The sequence below is a fragment of the Peromyscus eremicus genome, chromosome 9 (genome assembly GCF_949786415.1).
Source record: "Peromyscus eremicus chromosome 9, PerEre_H2_v1, whole genome shotgun sequence".
NCBI lineage: Eukaryota > Metazoa > Chordata > Mammalia > Rodentia > Cricetidae > Peromyscus > Peromyscus eremicus.
This window is the reverse complement of record NC_081425.1, coordinates 78,694,265-78,717,796: the sequence shown is the minus strand read 5'-3', so window position 1 is coordinate 78,717,796 and position 23,532 is coordinate 78,694,265. Positions and strand designations below refer to the sequence as shown.

General features: G+C 42.4%; 1 protein-coding gene and 1 pseudogene across 1 annotated transcript in view; one reads left to right on the top strand and one right to left on the bottom strand.

Moving 5' to 3' along the window:
• Kat6b (lysine acetyltransferase 6B) overlaps window positions 1–23,532 on the bottom strand; it is a 212,897-nt gene that overhangs the window by 143,211 nt on the left and 46,154 nt on the right. The gene's annotated exons all lie outside the window — the stretch shown is intronic.
• Window positions 4,149–4,248, top strand: LOC131920248 (U6 spliceosomal RNA; annotated as a pseudogene).

Below are 23,532 nucleotides of genomic sequence, written 5' to 3'. Positions count from 1 at the left end.
CAAACATAGATTCTCGAAATATACCCATGCACATATACATAAAAATAATTTTTAAAAATTAGTAAGAAAAGAAAAATTAGTATTAGCTTTGGAAGCAAGTCTATGTGAAAATGATTGGTTAACAAGAAGGAAGCTACACGTACGTAACAGAGCATGTGTGCTCAAAGAACAGCAAGCTGAAGCCCAATTTTCTATCACCATGATTTAAGGAGGGAAGCAGTGCTCATTTACATATTCTAAGCTTTTCTTAGTGGGCAATTTTGACATGAAACTACCAGGGTAAATATTTGTTCCTTTTTTGGTTTATAAATTTCATGATGGTAAAATTCTGTATATAGAGCCACTAATTAAAAAGGAGTCTATTTGCCTTGTAAGATGTTTGAGGCTGTGTGTTTATTCTACATGAATAAAATGGTACACACAAGAAAGGAATGGGAATTAGAGATTTGAACTTGGTTGGTTTGGTTTAACAAGTTGCTCTTGGGAATGAAAGATTTCATCTGTCAAATCTAAGTGAGGCCTTTCAGAGGACCATCTGCGTGAAGACACAGCAGTACAGTCAGAATTACCATGTTTTGACCCCAAAAATGAAAAGAAGACACATGACCAAGAAACAGCAAGTCAAACGTCTGAGGAGTGTATTTTAGGGTCACTTTACAGCACCATGAAGGTCCTCTCCCTGCTCCGGGCTGTTTGATTTGCGACCCTGGGAACTAGCCAAACAAACCTAATGACCACCCAGCTGTGCTCTTTACTTCTGTACTGACCTGGAATCCACAGCTTGGGTCTGAATTGGCTCCTTACAACAGCAGCACCAAGCTCTTGCAAGTTTCCTTGGTGGTGCTTTACTTTACACAAGCTCTCACTGTATAGGCCAGGATGGCCTCAAACTCTCAATCCTACTACACTTCAGCCTCCTGAGAGATCGGATTATAGATGTGTGTCATCATATCTAGCTTGTGTTATATTTATTTATCCAACATTTACCTCTATGAAATAAGTACTGCCATTTCCAATTTAACATACAACATTTTAAATAACTGCAAAAACTTTAACTCATATCTACAGGACGTACAGCACCCAAAAACGAAGAAGGTTAATAGCAACTATGTGCTTCAGGAGCTAATGTTGTCTCCAAATTGGTTTATCAGTAACAAACCAACCACTCTGGTGGAAGTGCTGGTAAGAGGGGAGGGAGGCTGTGTACATTTGACAGGCAGGTGGTATATACGGGAAATCTCTGGAAATCTAATAAATTTGTAATGAACTTGAAAACTACTCTAAACAAACAAGACTGACTTGAAGTCATGCACACACATACTACATCTTGATCAGAGAAGTAACGTCAAAGACAAGCAACATCGCTAACTCTACCCTACCAGACACTCTTTACTTGCTGATTACAAAACCAACATGGAGGGTGACTATGAAGATGGCTGAGAAAAATCACTGAGGACAACACAGGACAGCCAACAGCAGTCACCCAGCTAAGCTGTCATTTGCTTCCTTTGGACTACAGAATATCATGACAACAGAGATTTCTTCTACAATAACCCTGTATGAGGCTTCTAATCTTTGAAGGCAACTTGAAGAAACATATTTTAGGCCCTGGGATATAACTCACTTGGTAGAATGTTGCCTAGCCTGTATGAAACTTTGGGTTTGTTTGATACTCAGTACCCCACAAACAAGGCTTAGTAGTACATGCTGTAAATCCATGACACTGAGTTTAAGGTCAAACCCTATCTCAAAAATATTAAAAGTTTTATTTAGGGCCGGGCGGTGGTGGCGCACGCCTTTAATCCCAGCACTTGGGAGGCAGAGGCAGGCAGATCTCTGTGAGTTCGAGGCCAGCCTGGTCTACAGAGTGAGATCCAGGACAGGCGCAAAACTTTTGGTCTCAAAAAACCAAAAGTTTTATTTAGGGAAACTTGAAACATTAAAAAGGAAAAAAAAAGTTGCAAGACTATTATGACAGTCACCCATGTCCTAACTTTTCACTTCTTCTGTCCCTCCCTCCATTTGAGATTAAGGTGCAAAGACTGTTACCTTAATTAACCCCACTTACTAAACAAGGTCATACACCAATTAGTTGCCCAGCCCCAAACAGCCCTGAAAACATACATACAAGTAACATTATATAGACCTAAAAGGTTATATTCGGGTTGTTATATAACAACCACTGATGAAGAGAGGCCATTTGAAAGAGAGTGGAGGAGGGCTTATGAGAAGGTTCAGAGGGAGGAAAGGGAAGGGACAAACGCTGGAATTAAAATACAATCTCAAAAATTAACAAACGAAAATGAAAGTTTAAAAAAGTCTTCATATCCAAAATGGATCATAAAGCTTGGGGCATCTAATATCCATTCCATGAATGGAATACATTAATTTTCCAAATTTGCAATTTCCCCAATACAGAGTTGAGTGAGTACTTGCTGTATGTGAACTGCATAGTGTTCAGGAGTGTTCAGACTCACTAGTTTTTTGTTTTGGTGGGGGGTTTGGACTGTTTGGATAGATCCCACCAGCTCAGTTTTAGACTCTGGAGCATTTCCAACATTGACTCTTCAGATAAGGATGCTCAATCTGTACTACTGTTTATATATAGCCCCCAGCCCCAATCTCCTATTTTATTTAGCTGTCATGCCTCTCTATGATTTTAAAAATACAAACCCAGTCATCTTGTCCCCCAATCTTACTTAACTTGCTACTGTACTCCCATTCCACTCTGGTATGGCCACATCAGCTCCTTCTCACTTCCTCAGACACACTGACTAAGCCCTTCCCACTTGGACCCTGGAAACCTCCCAAATCCTCCTCAAGGAGGACTCACCCTGGGGCTTTCCAGTACATGAAGAAAGCCACACATTCTGATCACTATTGATTTCCTTCATGTCACCTATCACATCCTGAATGTGAAGTCTATGAAATCACATGGTCCAGAGTGGAGGAAAGAATTATTATAGGTAGGAGGCAGGGAGTGGAAATGGTCACTCAAACGGCTTCATTATGAAGGATCCATGCGGGCAAGTGTAGTCCGTGAGCTCCCTTCTGCTGTGGGATGTATGGCAAATGTGTTGCTGATTAATAAATAAAACACTGATTGGCTGTTGGCTAGGCAGGAAGTATAGGCGGGGCAAGGAGGAGAATAAAGCTGGGAAGTGGAAGGCTGAGTCAGAGAGACACTGCCAGCCGCCACGATGAGAAACAGCATATGAAGATGCCGGTAAGCCACGAGCCATGTGGCAAGGCATAGATTAAAGGAAATGGATTAATTTAAGCTATAAGAACAGTTAGCAAGAAGCCTGCCACGGCCATACAGTTTGAAAGCAATATAAGTCTCTGTGTTTACTTGGTCGGGTCTGAGCGGCTGTGGGACTGGCAGGTGAGAGAGATTTGCCCTGACTGTGGGCCAGGCAGGAAAACTCTAGCTACACCCTTCTCCACAGGTCAGGACAGTACGGCCACACATCAAGTTTACCATTCACCCTCAAGTAAGATGCCAAGATTACTAAGAGCAGGTTTATTAGTGTGCTAGAATAAAGGGTTTCAGAATGCTGGGAAAGAGGTCCTCAATCCTAAAGAGAAAACCTGGAGTTACACAGATAGGCCAGATCTGGTCAGAAAACACAACTGGACGCTGATCTCTGTGGCCTTGACTGCCTCCAGGACTCAACTTCCTCTTAGGTCAGTGGGGATCATGCCTACCCACCGCCCACTTTGGCTCATCTGAGAGGACAGGATGTCCTAACAAAGTCAGTGGGTGGCAGTTATTTTAGAAAGAAAGGACAACAACAGGCTCCTGAGATGTGAGGGAGGAAGCGAATCAGGCACACAGATAAACATCGGGAACTTCTCCTCTATGTCACTAACCCAAGCGACAAGTCCAGACTGTGCTCCCTTCCCATTCTCTATCGGCTAGTGTGGACTCTGAGAGCAGTTCACAATATGCAAGTGGCACATTCGTAGTCTTTAAAGAGAACACAGTGCTGCTTTTGGGGGGCACAGATAGGTGCTCCACCATTACAGCAGTTGCAACACAGGCTACATGGCCAGCTGTGGGAATTCTGCACAAGCACTGGCTTAGCACATGACCCAGCAGGCTCTTCCAACCCTGAGATCTGCAGCTACTTTAAAAACTGAATTAAGTGCTCACTTCAGCAGCACATATACTAAAATTGGATACAGAGGTTAGCATGGCCCCTGAACAAGGAGGACACATAAATTCGTGAAGCGCTCCATATTTGGGGGCCCAGTGCAAGGCCGTGAGTTGAGACAGGTATGACCACGCTTCGCAGGGGTGCTATGGAGCTCACCCACGAGGACTACATGGAGGGCATCTTAGAGCTAGAGGCCAAGAAGAAAGCCAACCTGCAGTGCTATGCCTAGGAACACCTCTAGTCTACCCGCTGGTCTGTGGGCTGATAGGAAAAGGTGTTTTCTGTTTCTTGGGGGTGAGGGGACTGAATTAAATTGGGGCTGGAAAGATGGCTCTCAGTAGTTTAAGAGCACTTGCTGCTCTTGCAGAGGACCCGAGTTCGGTTCCCAGCATCCACCTGAAGGCAAAGAACTACCTGTAATACCAGCTTCAGGAGATGAAATACATGAACATTCTCTTCCTACCTCCTTGGGCATCAGGTACACATGTGGTTTTATATGTATGTGTGTGTGTGTGTGTGTGTGTGTGTGTGTGTGTGTGTGTGCGTGCGCGCGCAAAACAGTCATACACACACAATAAAATGAAACTTTAAAAATTGAATTAAATATGTCTTAAGCACCCACAAAGCGTATTGGCAGACAGTGTGGACAACAGATTTTGTATTAAGGATCAGATGGAGTTTCTAGTGCCAAGGAACTTATAATCAGCCTAGAATGTCATGGTCCACTAAACTGGGGTCACAAACTGGACCAATGAACAAGATAGACGATAAGAGAAAATACTGAACATGATGCTACAGCAGCTCAGAGGAAGAGAAAATACTGGAGGCTCAGGGACTCCCAAAGACAGGCTACCACGCTCTGCTAGGACATGAAGGCCTGCCTGAGACCTGTGGCCCTAGCTGACGTTAGTGTCAGTGTCTCCAGAACAGTGAGTTTGGTGTGGGCCATGCACTGGCACCTGCAGGACAGCTTAATGACACACAGCTCAGGTTCCAGAACATGGGGTTACCTGCAAACACAGCACAGCAAGGGAAAGAATACAGAAGCTTCTCTGGGTGAAGGGAAAGGCAGTCCTTAGAAGGGGCAAAGGGAGGACTGAGCACAGAAGAGAGCCTCCACGAGTGGAAGGGGACACTAGTGGGAGATGATCACACTGAAGTCCACTTGTTCTGTACGTTCAAAGGCTGAACTTTCACCCTCAAGTTCAGAACAAGGGCTTTGAGGGCTGGGGAACGTAGTAGCTCGGGGTAGGATGGTTGCCTAGCACGCATGCATGGTGCTTTGGTTCCGTTCCCGGCCAGAGAGAAAAAGAAATTCACAGAAAAGAAATAGCAACTGAAACTGCCTTTTTCAACAAACAACTGATCTTAAGCAAAATGAACACTATCAAATGGATCCATTTAAAATTGGCTGTTATCAGATGGGGAGACACACCACCACGTCTCAGAAGATCCTGTTTTCACTCATCCTAATTAAGACATGGAGAAGACAAATTGAAACATTATCCAACTCTAACATGCAAACCAAAGTCTGCTCTTGGGAATTTCAATTTTAGACCTCATGTTAAAAATCTCTGTACATTAACTCTGACAGCATATCAGAAAACATGACATATGTCTCCTGATCACCCTAAATACAACCTCCAAAAACCATCCAAGTTTGACAAGAACGTGTCTGGCTGTTTCTAAATAAGCCAGCAAATAACACAACAACTTGTATTCATACAAGAGAGGTGGCCAAAAAGTCCTTTTCTTCGTGGGGGAGGGGGCTTAAGTGGCAAAATAATCAGACACGTGGGAATGTAAGGGCAGGCTGTGAAAGGAACTAAAAATATATATGGTATGTTGCTAGCCTTATAGATCAGGTCTCTCAGATGGGGTAAAAGGACCAGGAGTTTCAGGAGTTCAAGGTCAGAATGGGTTACTGAAAACATACCTCCAAAAACAGGAAAAATTACATTTAAAATAGAAAATAGTTATAAAATGCCAGAGTAATTTTTGCACAACCCAGAATGCTCATTGGCTACATGTATTCTTTGACTGTAATTGTGCAAAGAACACGAGTATAGATAAGTCTGGAAGGGAATAAGCAAAACTAAAGTATGTGGTGGTAAGAAAAACAGCTGGTGGGATTCTAGACAGTGTTTGACACATCAGAGCTTCGGGAAAGGCTCGGTGGGTAAGCGTATTTGTCCTCCAAGCAGAAGATAGGAGCTTTACCCATGGAAAGCCAGGCATGGCTATGCTAGTGTGTGGCTGTCATCTCAGTTCCTACAGGAAGATGGAAGGTGGAGATGGGACACTACCCAGAAGCTTGCTGGCTAGCAAACCTGGTGTACAAAGCAGTTCACAGCAAGAGACTCTGTCTCAAACAAGGTGGAAGGTGAGGACCAACACCTGAGGTTGTCTCTGACACACGTGCGCACGCGCACACACACTCACTTCTTGTATGTTATACTGTTTCCACCGTGAGTAAGATTAGCATGGACATAGATTCTGAAGCCCTGAAGGAGAGCTTAGTTTGATTCTAACAATGTGGACAAGAAGGAAGTCTGATGTTCACTTCACACAGCAGCAGAGAAGTAAGAAGTGTAAGCCTTGGACTCTGAGAGCCCTGGACTCCATATGCTCAGCCCTAATTAGCATGAGATACTGGACAACCACTGAGCCACCTAGGGAGATGTTTTCTTGCCTTTAAGGCAGAGCTAGTAAGACCTACCTCAAAGTTATGAGAATACAATAAAAAAGCATATGCAAGAGACCAAGTCCACTGCCCAGAAGAATGTGTGCTTCATAAATACGTGCAGACGGGATCATGACTAGCAGATACATCTGAAGGAAAGAAAAGGTGGACTTCCAATCCAAGGCACAATCCTAGGGCAGAAGAAATGACCCAACTGGATAGATGAATGTTCTCTTCAAACACCATGGAGTGGTTTCTCTCTGACAACAACCAGGCCACCCCATTTTCTATGGTCACCTATACTACATTCTAAAGACCCAAACAGATCAATTCCAGAAAAATTCTCCTAGAAGGGCAGTCAAGCATACAATTTCAGTAGTAGTAGTAGTAGTAGTAGTAGTAGTAGTAGTAGTAGTAGTAGCAGCAGCAATAATAATAATAATAATAATAATAATAATAAACATTATCCCCTTACTTTAAAAGTGAGGTTTCCCAGGCAGTAGGAGGCTGAGGCAGGAGCATCTCTAGTTTGAGGCCAGACTGTTATAAGGCAAGACCTTGTTTCAAAGGGGAAGAAGGAAGGAGGAGGGAAAGGAAAAGGAAGAGGAAAAACAGCAGCAGCAGCAGCAGCAGCAGCAGAAGCAGAAGCATCAGCAGCCTCCTGAAATAGCTTTCAGACTGAGCAGACTCCAGATAAAAGTGACAGACTGCAAGCAAAACAACCCTAAAGCCCAAAGTTCTACAGCTAGAATTTGCAAACAGATGGTAACAGTAAGGCAAGCTTTGAGTTCTAGAATAGTTGATAATAAACTCAAAATAAAAACAATTCCGTTATTCCACCATGATCTTCGACAAACTGCCATAAAGTTAGGATGCTTCTGGCGTCAAATATCATGAAAGTGTATTGTCATCAACTTACTACATTAGGTAAGAAGGTAATTTTCTAGGACTTGGCAAAAAAATAAATCAATTTTAATTATTCAATATAACTGAAGAAAAGTTAATTTTTTTTCTGTTGTTCATTCCCTCCCATGAGAACACAAAACTGTGTCAGAAGGGTTAGACGCTTTCAACATTGCTTTGTTGGATACCTGGATTACAATGACCACCCGTTAAGACAGTCTTTGTGTTCCTCAAATACCCAAAACAAGCCACCCCAGCAGCTGCTCACTGACCAACTGGTCTGCAGACTTCGGTGGACAACAAAAGGCTACCTTAATTCAGTAAGATAATCGGCACGCATTTCCCCACCACCCAAAGTATTACCATCTGCAAGACGGCAGAGCCAAGTGCCTATAAAACAACTGGCAATGTGCAGACATGTCCTCATGTCCCTTGTGTCAACCAAACTTCCCTTAGCAACAGCTAAAAAGAAGTTGAACTTTAAAAAAAAAAAAAAAAAAAAAACCTCAAGATACCATGATCCAAGAACTTGTTAGTAAGTTATTTTGAGTGCCACTGAGGTTTACAGGCCAGATGGGAGATATGTTTTATTCAATTGAGTCTTGTATGGGGATAACAAAACTCAAGGCAGACACGATCTGGATCTTGTTATTGTTCAAGGGCCTTCCTTCCAAGTAACAGCAGGAACTCAGTACGTGCGTGTGCATGTGTGTGCATGTGTGAGTGAGTGAGTGAGTGAGTGAGTGAGTGAGTGAGTGAGTATGTGTGTCCACAAGAACAACTTCAAAGCAAGAGGCCAGTAACAATGTAGGCTGCAACATGGCATCTCTACACCCAGACACCACTCAGCTAAACATAGTCAGTCTATCCAGAGTAACCAAAATTACCCAACAATGACAATACTTCAATGCAGAAGAAAACTGAGAAGGCAGCACTACAAACTGAGTTCAGTACAGAAATATCTTTCCTAACATTCCACTTAGACCTGATGAAATCTGTCCCAAAGTGTGAGATTTCGTCACTGAATGAAATGTTGCTTCCTCTTCAGTTTTCCTTCATACTGTCCAATTAAGTCAAGGAGAGAACTCTCAGTCTGGTATTAGGATGGCTTGAACACCTCTTTACTGCTTGCTAATCTTTGAGAGCAGGCTTTAGACTCAGAGTCTTGGCAGACAATACTCAATTATAATTCAATAAACTATTTTAAATAATAACATTTACAATTACCTTCTATTTATGGCAAAGAACGCTACTTATAAAAAGAATATAGGGGGCTGGAGAGATGGCTCAGCGGTTAAGAGCACTGGCTGCTCTTCCAGAGGTCCTGAGTTCAATTTCCAGCAACCACATGGTGGCTCACAACCATCTGTAATGAGATCTGGTGCCCTCTTCTTCTGGTGTGTAGGGATGACAGAACACTGTATATATAATAAATAAATAAATCTTTAAAAAAAAAAGAATATAGACTCATTTTTTGTAGGTAAAGACAGTGAGGCAATTTAATTTTTATTACGTGTGTGTGTGTGTGTGTGTGTGTGTGTGTGTGTGTGCGCGCGTGTAGGGTGGAAGATAACTTGCAGGGGTCAGTTCTGCCCTTCTCATATCATGTGAATTCCAGGTACTAAATTCTTCCTCAAGCTTGGTAGCAAGTGCCTTTTTACCTGCTGAGCAGTACCACTGGCCCCAGTATCTTTTACTAGGCTCACTGGTTACTCACATTTCTGCCTCTTATCATATATTCACACCCATATTATATTCACACCCATTCTTTATTCATGTTGTAATGTTTGCTGAGCCACCAGAAAGTACACTTCAAACATCCCAACACTTCAGCATGAAACACTTTAGGAGGCATCTCCTAAAATGCCATCAGCACACTGAAGAGCATTACCATTACAGCCATCACCTTCCCTTAGTATCTGGTCCAAGTTCACATGGACACAATATCACCCATATATATGCATGGCTCAGGGATTAAGGATGCATTTGAAAGCTACTCCAGGTCAGTCACCATTGCACATGTGGAGTAGCTTACAAATGCTTGTAACTCTAGCTCTACAGCATCCTATGCCTTTGGTCTTTGTAGGCCCCTATATACACATACATACACACAATTAAAATCAAATAAATTTAGCCCTGCATGCTGGCACATCCCTTTAATCCCAGCAGAGATTGATCTCCTTGAGCAAGGCCAGCCTGGTCTACACAGAGTTCCAGGCCATACAGGGCTATATAGTAAGACACTGTCCCAAAAACTTAAATAATTAAAATAAAATTTATGAAGCTAAAGACATTAGAAAAATGGAGGGGGGGGACCGAAGAAGAGGAAGTAGAAGGTCTGACTTATAATAAGAAAAAAAAAACCCAAACCTAGGAATTACTTTAGTAGCACTCGTTAAAAGCATGCCAGTACACACTACCCACATAGCCACACTCTCAGACTCCGACCACAAGGATGATGGCAATGGCTAGCTGCCTAAAATACAGGGCAAGACGACACCATGTGTGGGGTTTGCTTCAAAACAAGGCAGTAAGAGCAGAAAATGAAGCCGCCGTGTCGGGAGCCAGTTTTTATCCTTGACAATGGGCAACACTGCTCTTGACGTTTACTCAAGACTAAAAACTTCTTACAAGAAGACACTAATTGAAAACATAAAATGGAAAGCTATCCCCTGTATTCAACATTAGACTTGTTCTCATAAAAGATGTCATTCAATCACTGAAATTAGCATTAAGATCTCTTGGGGCTATGGGGGAAATAAAACAGTACTAAAGGAGGATCATGGTTTACCAGGTAATAAAACACACTCTGAAGCTACAGTAGCTGGAACTCTGTGGTACAGGTGCATGCACTGACAACTCAAGGAACTGAAACACGAAGTCTAAAAATAAACTCAAACACACACGCCTAGTTTATGATAAAGACGGAATTTCATACACAGAAGAATAAAGAGATCACTCGACGAACGGGACAGCTGGGCTGCCATCTGAAAAGATAATAAAGTAAAATTGGATTCCTACCTCATTCCTTAGAGTAAAGTAAACTCCAGATGGATCAAAAGCTCAATCATAAAAAGTGAAAACAGAAAAACATTGGAAGAAAATAAGTGGAATTTGTTTTTCTTGTTATCTTGTAAAACAGGCCAATGCACAAAATGAAGCTTAGAAGCCATAAAGAGATGTGATTGCTCTTCAGAAGAGAAATAAAACTAAACTTAAACTATATATGCCCTCTCACTTGGCCACTGAACTTAGGGATGCATCCTACAGATGTGTGAAGTGTTCATTAATATTCACATAAAGGACAGAAAAAAGCATCAACCCACTAGAGTATATTATTAAAAAGAACATACATTGCTCTATATGATTTATCTGGCCTCTAATATCACATGCTCCATTAAACACACAAAAAAGTCCCCCCCCCTTTTGGAAAACCATGGGCGTACAGAGTATCTTTGTGAAATCAGATAAGATACTGTTAATATTGCTTGTCTCTGGGGAGAATGACTAGCTGTCTAAGACAAAGATGGCTTACTTCTTAGTATCCATCTATCCATTAGTTACTAATAGTTAGTGGGGTTTTTTGGTCTTGGTTTTTTGGAGACAGGGTTTCTCTGTGTAGCCCTGGCTGTCCTGGAACTCGCTCCTTAGACCAGGCTGGCCTCGAACTCACAGAGCTCCATCTGCCTCTGCCCCGAGTGCTGAGATTAAAGGTGTGCGCCACAGGCACCCGGCTTCTGTTAGTGGTTCTGAAATGCATCATTTGATGAGCAGGTTGTGTGTTGTGAAGGGAAGGAAGAAAACTCAAGGTTTCATGCTAAGGAAGCACTGCCTCTAAGCTATTTATATTCAGCCCCTCAAAATAAAAATTTGAAGCACCAATTTCTTAAAAAAAAAAAAAATTAAAAAGAGCTGGGTATGGTGTTGTACACCTGTGATCCCAGGTACCTTAGGAGGTACAGGAGGACCTGGAATTCTAGGTCAGTCTCAGCTCTATGAAGGCAGCCTGGACAGCATTAAACTCTGTCTCCAAATAATTAATAAAGGGAAAAAAATCAATGAAAATGCTGAACTTTGTTAGACATACCAATTGTAACAAGCAAATTGTTTTGAATTATAAGCACCGAATTATTAACTTTCTAAATTCAGATTTCTTTCTCCGTGTGTGTGTGTGTGTGTGTGTGTGTGTGTGTGTGTGTGTGTGTGTGTAGGGGGTGATACCAGAGAATGGACCCAGGGATCTGTGCATGTTTGGCAAGTACTCAATCACTCGACTATATACTCAGATCTTTTTCATTTTAAGACAGAGTCTCAGAGGCTACCGAGATGGTTTACTTTTTAAGAACACTCTTTCAGAGTCCAATTTCCAGGCATCCTCAATGTGTGGCTTACAATCACCCCTAACTATAAGCCTCCTTGGGAAGCCAACACATCTGGTTCCTGTGCATACCTGTACACATGTGCACACACGCACAAATAACTAAAACAAACCCCTTTTTTTTAAGGGGAGGGTGTCTCATAAGTGTCCCAGGCTGGCCTTGAACTTGATACCCCTGCCTCAGCCTCCTAAGTAGCTGAGACCACATGGCCCAACTATAACTCAGTTTTTTTAAGATTTATTTTGTGTGTACTAGTGTTTCGCCTGCATGTGTGGATGTGTACTGCATGCATGTCTGGTGCCTGCAGAGGTCAGAAGAGAGCTCCAGGACTCCCCCCTCCCCCAAACTGGAGTTACCCAGTAGGTATAAGAAACCTAAGCCTGGTCCTCCACAAAAGCAACAAGTACTTTTAACCTCTGAGCCATCTCTCCACCCCACTAGAACTCAGATATTTAAAAGAGGATTTTGAAGCCAATAAGGCCCAGCTTATTGGGTCTTTTATTTTTATTTTAACAAGGTTTCATTTAGCCCAGGCTAGCCTTAAACCCATTTTATAGCAGCAACTAACCTTGAATTCCCATTTTCCTGACTCTACTTCCCTCTACACAGTATTACAACCACAGAAATTTGGAGCCAGGAGCCAGGAGCCAAGTGACAAAGAAAGTGACGCCTGGTCTCCATCTGCCCAGGCCTCAGCTCTCTACACCTTTGTTTAGTGTGCCCACCAATCCACAGATCCCTCATGTGGAAGTCTGCGTTGGCACATGAGAAAATCCTAAACACAGACAGGAAAGATGGCTCAGCACTTAAGAGCACTTGCTGCTCTTGTGGAAAACCCAACTTCAGGTCCCAGCACCCACATCCAGAGGCTCACAACTGCTGGTAACTCTAGCTGGAGGGATCTGATAAGGAGATGGTTCAACAGTTACAGACACATGCTGCTCTTGCAGAGGCCCTGGGCTCAGTTCCTAGCACCCACAAACATCTGTAATTCCAGTTCCATTGATCTGATACTCTCTTTTGGCCTGTATGGGCACGCACGTTGTATACTTAGATATGCAAGCAGACCATTAATATACATAAAATTAAAAATAAAATAAATTAAAAAGATGGCTCAGCAGATAAAAAGTGCTTGCCATGTAAACCTGATGACCTGAGTTTGATCCCCAGAACCCACAGAAGAGGACTGACCCCTAAAAGTTGTACTCTGACCTCTACATATGTGATGTAGCATGTATGTACCTACACTCACATACATGTATCATCCACATGCATGATATTAATACATAAAAATTTTTAAAATTTCCATCACTCTGAAGATGATGGTCACCATACCAATCACTTGAGAAGGAATCGCAGCTTTGTGTGCGTCTTGACATGTTTCAACGGGCTCTTTTGATTACCATTTGAATGTGGTTTCTTTCTGTAACTCCCAGAGGACCTAGCACAGTGCTTTTCACATATGTGAACAGACATGTGCTGACTTGACTCCAATGAAGAGGCAGAGGCAGAATGCGGTGAGCAAATGGACTACAGGCAGCCTGAGTACCAAGATGCAGGCACCAGCTCCGTACCGCCCATGGGGAAGTCACCCCTTCCTTTGGCCTGTTTGTTTCCCTGTAAGATTTACCTACTAGCAGCTCTCATGGACACTCAAGGTTCACATAGAATTATTTTGTAAACTTTCTGGTTTGTTTGCTTGGTTTTGTTTTGTTTTGTTTTGTTTTGAGACAGTACTCCCTCAGCAGATCAGGCTAGCCTGGAATTTAGAAAGCTGCCTGCCTCTGCCTTCCCAGTGCTGGGATTAAAGGCATATGTCACCACTCCTGGCTTTGTTTGCAATGCTGAAAATGTTACAATGTGTTTAAATGAATATCTTCTTGAATAGTTTCTATGATCTTCAAATATAATGTGAAGTACTAAACACACATTTGATAAGCACAAACACAGTGTTTTCAACCATGCCTGTTTGCTCTCATTGAATGTCATACACTAGGTAGGGAATTTAAAATGGTCCCACACACAAATAATGGACTTTAGGAGGACTGGGAATTTTTAATACACGAGTATTAAAAAAAACAAAACAAAACACTAAAAACTGATGCATTCAGTCATAACTATTTATTTCATTTTGCTCTAAATTTTTGAAATGCTTGCAGAATACATCCAATTTGCACCTGATCAGTGTTCTCCAAACTGCCTGCAGGCTTGTGTTCATACATTAGCAAGATTTATTGCTAACCAACACACCATGCAAAATTGAAATCAAGATACTACACAATTTTCCAATACAGAGGTGATTTTATAAGTTGGCATAAACGCTTTTGGGGGATGTAATTATTGGTATCGAGTTGTATTTCAGTAGCCAGTGGAAACTGAGATAAGCTGGAAGGCTTCGGAAGGTCAGAGCTCATCAGCTATTAAGATCACAGCTTTATCAGCTCTGGAAGGCACGCTGATAGGCTGATAACTAAATAGTTGTTAGTGTTCAACGGGAACTGGCGAAGCTGCAGCTGCATTGTGAAGGAAAGGGAGACTACAGCCCCACCCTGCCACCCCACTTTATTTGCTCTTTACGTCTTGAATTTTTCCCAAGAACAAAAAAAGAAACATAGACACCTCTGTGGTTTCTTTTCAGGGTCCTTAACTAAAAGCTTAAGGTTGAAATAACGGACGTAAAATGCTTCAGCTATTGCTTAGTCTCTAAAATGTCACCAAAAGCTAGGCAGTGCTGGTGCACACCTTTGATCCCAGCGCTCTGGAGGCAAAGGCAGGTGGATCTCTGTGAGTTGGAGGCCAGCCTGATCTACATACCTGGTCTATACAGGGAGTTCCAGGCTAGTCAGAGCCAACAGTGAGACACTGTCTCAAAAATATTATTAAACTGTTTACCTGCTGAGACAGCTCAGGTGGTAAAGCACTTCTTTGAACACCTGAGTTTGATCCCTGGATTTCACCATGCAGAGAACCAAGCTGTTCTTGGATTTCTGTGCATGCCACACCTACACACACGCACAATAATAAAAACTTTTAATTTTTAAAAATAGTTTTCATATGTACTTGTTTATTGGGGAATGTGAGGTGTGTGTGTGGGGTGAGAGGGCCTGGAGGAGTCGGTCTTTCCTACCCTGTGAGCTCTTGGGACTGAACTCCAGTCCAGGGGCTGGGTGGCAAGTGCCTTTACCTACTGAGACTTATCACTGGGCTCTTTTATCTATTTTATTTTAATGTGCTCTGTGGGCATTTAGCTGATAGCTGAAAGATCTTTCTCTACAACTTTAAGTGTATTTCTGAAAAAAACATCTGAATCCGCTGGGTGGCAGTTGCACACGCCTTTAATCTCAGCACAGAGGGATCTCTGTGAGTTCGAGGCCAGCCTGGTCTACAGACTGAGATCCAGGACAGGCACCAAAACTACACAGAGAAAGTGGGGGGGTGGGGGGCGGTGTGGATCAGATTTTATGTCACAAGTCTTTAACATGAGCACTCAGGACACTAAGGCATGAAGACTACAAGTTCAAGGCTAGCTTGGGCCAGAGAACCTATCTCCAAAAACAAAAACTGTTTGAAATACCCAAACTCCACTCTTCAATGCTGTGCTCTGGGGTGGGATGTGGCTCAGTCAGGTAGGTGAGGATCTGAGTTCTGAAGCAGAATATATAGCACAAGTGTTTTCTCAGAGTGTCAAATGCTAAGACAGGAGGAATATGAGTTCAAGGCCAGCCTGAGCTACGCTGCAGGTTCCTGGCTGCCCTAAGATTCAGAGTCAGACATGCCTCAAATCCTAGTCCAACACTCCCCCCGAAATTTTCTAAATTTCACTGGTAAATCCATTTGTTGTTAGTAAAGGGACACCAACACGCAGGGGGGAAGACAGCCCTTGCTTGCACCCTTAGAAATCACTCAGGGGGCTGGAGAGATGGCTCAAAGGTTAAGAACACTGGCTGTTCTTCCAGAGGTCCTGAGTTCAATTCCCAGCAACCACATGGTGGCTCACAACCATCTGTAATGAGATCTGGCTCCCTCTCCTGATCTTCAGGGACACATGCAGGCAGAACACTGTACACATAATAAATAAATAAATCTTTAAAAAAAAAAAAAAGAAAAGAAATCACTCAGGAACACAGCTTCAGTCCAGAACTCAAGACAACCCGACTCTAACCCGCAGCCAGTATAACTCCTAAACAATGATCCATTCTTCTCTAGACAGATTCTGACCACAGCATAAAACCTGAGTTTGGTAAAAACCACTGAACAGCAAGCCGGCAACACGATGGCCACCCCCACAACCTCCACACTTCCTAACGCCCAGAATTCTGTCCTCTCTGTCAACATGGTAACCTTGCAGATAGGAATAGGTCTTAATACTTGGTTTGGGTTTTTAACTTTAAAGGGGATGGTCTTTATTTATTTACTGTTTTGTTTTGAGACAGGGTCTCACTACAGAGCCCATGCTGAAGCAATCCTCTCGCCTTGGCCTCCTGACTGCTGGAATTATAGCCATGCCCCACCACTCCCAGCTGGGGACTCTGATGGGAAAAGGTTAACCAGTATTAACCAGATGAACCCACCCGAATGCCACGCCTCCTTTAAAACCAAGCACCTATCAGAGATGCTGAACGGCTGGTCTTGCCGACAGAGGAAGGGGGCCGGCCAGCGCGCTCTGCGGCTGTCATCCGCTCCCATAACAGAACCATGTCAGACTTCCTAACCGCAGACGGTAGGCTGCAACACTTGAAATGCCAAGCTTATGTGATCAAAGCCGAGATGGGAAATGAATGCATACTGAGCGAAAGGTTATTCACATGGTCTCAAGCCTGCACTGAGTACTTACTAATCACAAAAGGAAAGGGGTACTCCTACAAAGAAAGATCTAGAAGCTGAAAATGCACCTCTGTGGTACAGTGCTTATATAGCATTCAAGGAGCCCTGGGTTCAAAGCCCCAGTGAAATTATCAACTCAAGATATCCTACAAGACAACTCTTCAAAACTGGCAGTGTCTCCTGAAATAGTGGAAAAGCTGTCCTCTACTAAAAGTCATAATGACCAAAGGCAACTTATAAACTTTGCTGATTCCTGGGTCCTAAATCAAGTCATAAATAACATTAAGGCTCCTTTTAGAAAATATGGACTATTGAGTAAACACTCTGGCTTCCCTGTTGAAGTTTTTACCTGAGTGACAGCATTGAGCTACACAGGAAGATTTTATCCCTAACTACATGTTTAAGGATTAACTGAATACTGACTGCTGTTTATTTTCCAATAGTTCATCCAAACTTAACCTCTGTTTGGGTTTTTGTTGTTATTGTTGTTTTGTTTTGTTTTGAAAAAGGATCTCTATGAAGCCCCAGCTATCCTGAAATTTGCATATAGACCAGGCTGGCCTCTGCCTCCCAACTGCTGAGATTAAAGGCTTTAGCCACCAAGCTAGGCTCAAAAACTATATATATATATATATATACACTCATTTATTCATTCTCTCTTTCTCTCTAGAAGAGAAAAGAATAAATAGGGTGCAGTATTAACAGTTGGTGAATCCATGTGAAAAAAAATGTGGCATTTATTAAACCACTCTTTCAACTTTAATCAGACAGCACAATTTTTCAAATTACAAAGGTAAGGGGGAGGGAAAGTGTGCCCTGGCTCCCTCACTGTCCCGCTTTTTCCCAGGTCCCTCACATCCTGCCCAGGATGCGACGAACAGGCCTTCAAATGGTCTCCACAGGCACGTAGTAGTTGCTGCGGTCTGATGATTCAAACTCAACAGCTGGAACCTGGGTTTTGTCATGAGAGAGAGACATGTAACATTAAAATACCACAGAAACAGTCAAACACCACCAAAATCATCTTCCCTGGCATTGCTACTGGTCCGTATAGTCTTCTCCTCGCCCATTCTCTTGTTCCACATTACCTTTGCACTGTTTTGAACTTCATCCTGCCCATCTATAACTGGAGAGGGTCACCAGCATGGCAGGAAACTAGACAAAAAGCAGGACTGGTCACACCACAGAAACCATGCTGCCTCTGGCTGGCGGCCCACATCGCTGAGAACATCACAGGCAGCCCAGACCCAGGCTCACCTCCTTCTCATGGGCCTCACTGCACTCCATATGGCAGCTTTCTGACATCAAAGAAGGTGGAAGAAATTATCTCCATTCGCCAGCCTGAACCCACTCCTTCCCCTGAAGTGTGGAAGTCTATGATGTCTCAATTCTCTCTTCCGCAATCCCTTTTTTCCTGCATGCTAAGCCTGAACAATGCTTAACAAGAGCAACAACACCAGGAGTGAGCGACTGGACGCAAGGGAAGCAAGGAGACAAGCAACAGACCTCCCTGATGAGGTCTACAAAGCTCCCTGATGTTGCATGTCTACCAGAGTAACACCAAGGAATAAAAACTGAACTTGTAAATGAAATTAAGTTGCTCTTTTGAACTGCCGGTCTAGCTAGACAGGAAAAGGCCCAGCATGGTTTCTATGAGTGCCTATGCTGTTTTTAATAGCGAGGACACAGTCAAGCCAAAACAAACATCTGTTAACCAGTCAAGTTTGTTAATGAAACAATATTGCAGCCGCTTTATCAAAGATCAAAAGTGGAGCAAATTAGAAAAAGGATGTATGAACAAAGCTGGTTTCTGAAAAATAGTGGCTGAAGAATTTTAAACCCACTTGTCAAATTAACACAAATCCTTTCTGGATTCCCTCCGAGCACTGATTAGGGTTTACTCTTCACCTCTGTGGAGACCAGCCTCAGTTTAACCTGGCGTCATTTATGCTAGCACTTCCTCTGTCTCGTTCTGCAGACTTTAAAAAACACAACCTCTCATAAACAAAATAAAAATGTACAGTGTGCACCACATTATAGTGTACTAATTATGATGTTTACTTTTATAAAAAATAAAAAAATAAAAATAAATAAAAAACACCTAAAATACGCAGTTTTCCACCTCTGGCAACTTCTCAGCAAAGTGGTCCAAGCCCGAGCAGAAGTATCAGGGCACTGCACCACCAGCCCTCTTCCGCTAGCGCATGCGCACTAACTTCTGTCACCACCTGAGAGCAGCAAGAGCGCCCACATGCAAATAAAAACACACTTTTCTCATGGCCCTGCTAACAAAATGTCATCAGCAAATTACATGGCTGACTCATTTGCTAACTCTAATTTGGTAAGCTAATTGCTGTTTATGTGAAACATTAATAGACGGGAGAGATGAAAGTACTGAGAAGATTCAGATTCAGATTGTAAATCTTGGTGACTGGAAAACAATTTGACCAGATCTACTGTAGTTTAATGTTCAAAGGCCAAGAAAAATCAAGTAGAGAAACACAACAAAATCCTGAATGTTACAACCAAAATCGTCTCCTCAATGATAGAACAATCACATCTCCTCTGTGTTGGGAATGACATACAAAGATAAAATAGACAAAAAAGAACACAGACTTCCATTTTGAGAACATTTAAAGTGTATCGTCTGTTAAAGTCTGAAGAGAAAACAAAAATAAAATCTTTGCCGTTCAAGATAAAATCAGAATAAACCAGCAAACAACACATAACTGTTAAATAACTTCAAAGCTAAAAATACTGACTTTCTTGGTACTAAAAGTATCACAGAGTAAGAATGTGGCTCAGTAGTGGAGTATTTGCCTAATGAGCATAAGATCTTGCATTCTATTCCCAGCAACACACACACACACACACACACACACACACCAGCTGTTATAAGTCATGTAGGTACAGGGAATACATGCATAAATTCCCCAAGGCTGGTGCTCATTCAGGATGGGATTAGTGTTGTGGGAAAGGTATCAAAAGCATCAAACACACCGGACATCTAAAGAGTTACAAAGAATGTTTACCACACCCTTAACAGTCAAACCTTTGCCACGCTGCCACTGCTCTACCTGAAGTCTACCTCATGAGAAGCCTAGACAAGTTCTAGCTTGATAACAGCTCCAAAGTAGAATACTCTGTCATGCTTCAAGTGCAACAGAAAGAGCCAGTCACTCATTTCAGCTTCCACTTGACCTGACCGACTAGTTGGAGACAGGCCGAGAGCTCTCTCCACAGAGCAGGGACTGGTACTACCTGCTTGCAAAGGCAGCCCTGGAGCACTGTGCTCTTCTGAAGAACGTCTGAAGCTTAATTACAGGAACAACGTGAACCACAAGCTTCCTTCCCTGACCTTGGAACTGTGAGCATTTGATCCATCGGATCTTTCACACTGTAACAGGTTTCATCACTCTAAAATCGACTCTTATCCATGCCAATGCCAAAAATCAGAGGATTGTGAAGACCATATTTTATGACATTTAAGGCTTTATCCAACATTCAGATGAACAGCTAAAGACTCTGAAAACAAGAAGTCTTCTCTACAAAGGACATCAACTCTAATTAAAGTCATCGGAAGGGGACACTAGGACTCTGTAACTACACAAGCTTTAAAAAAAAAAAAAAAAAGAAAAGAAAAGAAAAAGATACAGAGTTGCTTCACACTATAAACAAGCCCCCTAGGGCTCAGACGCTTCCGGAAGCCTGCTATACCATGAACCAATATGGACTAGTGAAAGATCCTTCACAAAGTACCAACTGGAAAAGTCCCAGAGACAAGATGAGGAGCGTCTACTGTAGGACAGGCATAAAGTGACTAGAAAAAACAGCAAAGAAAATCTAAAACGGGAAAATCTAAAAATAAGATTCTCTCATGTGTGGTCTGATGAAAGACTCTGATGTAGGATGCAAATGTGTCTCAGCATAGGAATCCTTCATACTGAAAACACTACCCTGCCCAGAACTCAAAAAACACCTCTGGGGGGAGGGGAGGAGATGACAGTACATGTACATAATCTTAGCACGTGGGAGGCTGAGGCAGGAGAATTTAGCTAGCCAGGGCTACGTGTTTGAGACTAGCCTATATCTGATAACGATATTAAAAATAATGAAATAGAGAGAGAAGGCAGGAACAAATAAGCAACTAAACTAACTATCAAGACCATCACAATCGTGTTTGTCTCTAAGATCCTGTGCTCTTACAAAACCTTTTCCCATTGACAATCTCAGTGCTCATGTAACTACATTCTAACAATTCTTTCATTTCTCCTAAAGAAAAAATTCAAAAGCATGATTGGAAGCACCCCTACTTTACAGTGCACTAGAAACATACCAAGATTCGACATTCAATAAATTTTAGGATGGTAGTCTCAATAAAGTGAAATACTAAAGAATCTGCTTAAAATTGGACTAAACTGATTTTATAAAAATGTTAAAGCCCCTATGTGCAAATGGAATCTTACTGCTATAAAGTGTGATAGCTGAAGTCTCTCTTAGAATATTTGACTTTCCAAAGTCCTCATAATCTGACCTAATTGAGCTTTACCACTTTTAATGAGAAACACTAATACTATCCTTTAGGAGTTCCCTTGCTGAGTCCAAGATAAAGTTTTATCTTCAGCAGTTTAATTCATCTCCATATCGCCTCACCAGAGAAAGCTTCTTAAATAAATACAAAGGATTTCGTGGTAAGAAGTGAGAATGGTAATACCCGATCTGATCTGAATCCTAGACCATACGAAGTCCTGCAATGCCGTCCAGGGAGGAGCCTCTAGTTTAACTTCTATTGTGCTCCAGCCACGGTCGTGCACAGGGGTGGTGAGCATGGTAAATCTGAGGAGGCACACACAGACTCACTACTTTTCCCGCTGCTGCATCTCAACTTCACTAATATTATAAATTGTATCTGCTTGGGAAAAATACAATAAGCTCGTCATAACTACCAAATTTCAAACCCTGGGAGTCTACTTGTTGGGGGAAACTGCTTCTGACTGACTGAAGAACTGTAAGAGAGACATCCACTGCTCATGAGGAGCCCCAGTGCTGACTTGGAGACTGCCCAGAACAAATGAGCTCTGGACTCAAGACTATCTGGATGGAATCTCGGCTTGACTGTTCACCTGCTCTACTGACCTTGGACAAATTGCTTAAGCGTTGCACCTCAGTTTTTCATCTGGCAAAGCAGAACAATACTCTGCCTCCCTCCCAGTAACTATGAGTCAAGAGGTAAGTGTGAACTACTCGGAAGAGGCCAGCATTTATACTTATAAAACATTAGCTGTTATTTTTATGTTCTCTTTTACAATGACATTCAATGACTCAAAAGCAATCACAGTAGCAGCTTCTTTGAAAGACATTATTTCAAACTATAGTTAAGATTGCACCATCTTGGAACAGTTTCCAATCCTATCCTAAGTTCTGCCAAGCACGATGTTCACCTGAAATTCCAGCTCCTAGGGAGGCTAAGACAGGAGGGTCAAAACTTCAAAGCCAACCAGGGCAACTGAGTGAAACAGTATCTCGATATGTTACAAAACTGGGGACAGGGAGGAAAATGGTTTAGTGGGTAAAGTACTCACACCACACAAAGACAAGGATCTGAGTTCAGATCCCCAGCACTCACGTACGAGGCTGGGAGCAGTGGATGGACATCTGTAACCCTAGCTCTGAGCCAGTGGAGAAAGGAGGATCCCTGGAGCTCTCTGGACAACCCATGTAGCCAAATCAGTGAGCTCTAGGTTCAGGGAGAGATCCTGTCTCAAAAATTTTACAGTGGAGAGCAACAGAGGAAGGTATTCAACATTTACAAAAAAGAAAGCCAGGTGGTGGTGCACACCTTTAATCCCAGCACTCAGGAGGCAGAAGCAGGCAGATCTCTGCAAGTTCAAGGCCAGCCAGGACTGTATAGTAAGACCCTGTCTCAAAAAAAAAAAAAGACTTTGAGGCCTCTCTGTGGTAACTAGTGAGTTCCAAGACAGTCTGGGCTACACACATAACGAGCCCCACCTAAAAAATAAGAAAATATATATATATAACCATTTGAGGCTAGATAGATAGCTCAGTGATAAAATACCACCAAAAATGTATTATGATTACTTGATACAATTAATCCCCAGACTTCATCAATTAAATATCCAGAGCACATTTTCTCGGCTTTCCTTGTTAAATAATGATGCTAACCAGACAGTTTAAGGATCTATATCCTAGAGAGAGCAGCAATTGCATGCTAAGCAAGAAGCCACTCTGGTCTCAATTCTAGACACTTCACACATGAATTTCCCTTTAGACTAAAAATAGTTCTGTACCGATGATGCCTGAAGAAAAATGATAAAGTGAGCAAGAAATGGTGAGCAAGGTTGCAGAGAAGGAGAGGCGCTATGGAGAATCTGCCCTGACTCCTCCAGCACAAGGAAAAATGCCTCTGGGAGAAACAATTATTCTTGAAGACACTACACAGGCCACAGTGCGTGAACTTAGACCCATATACCTGGTAATTAGAAAACTTGCATGGCTGAGAGTAAAGAACAAAGATAACCAAACTTATGAAGAAATGGCTCTCGGGAACTTTATGACACATATG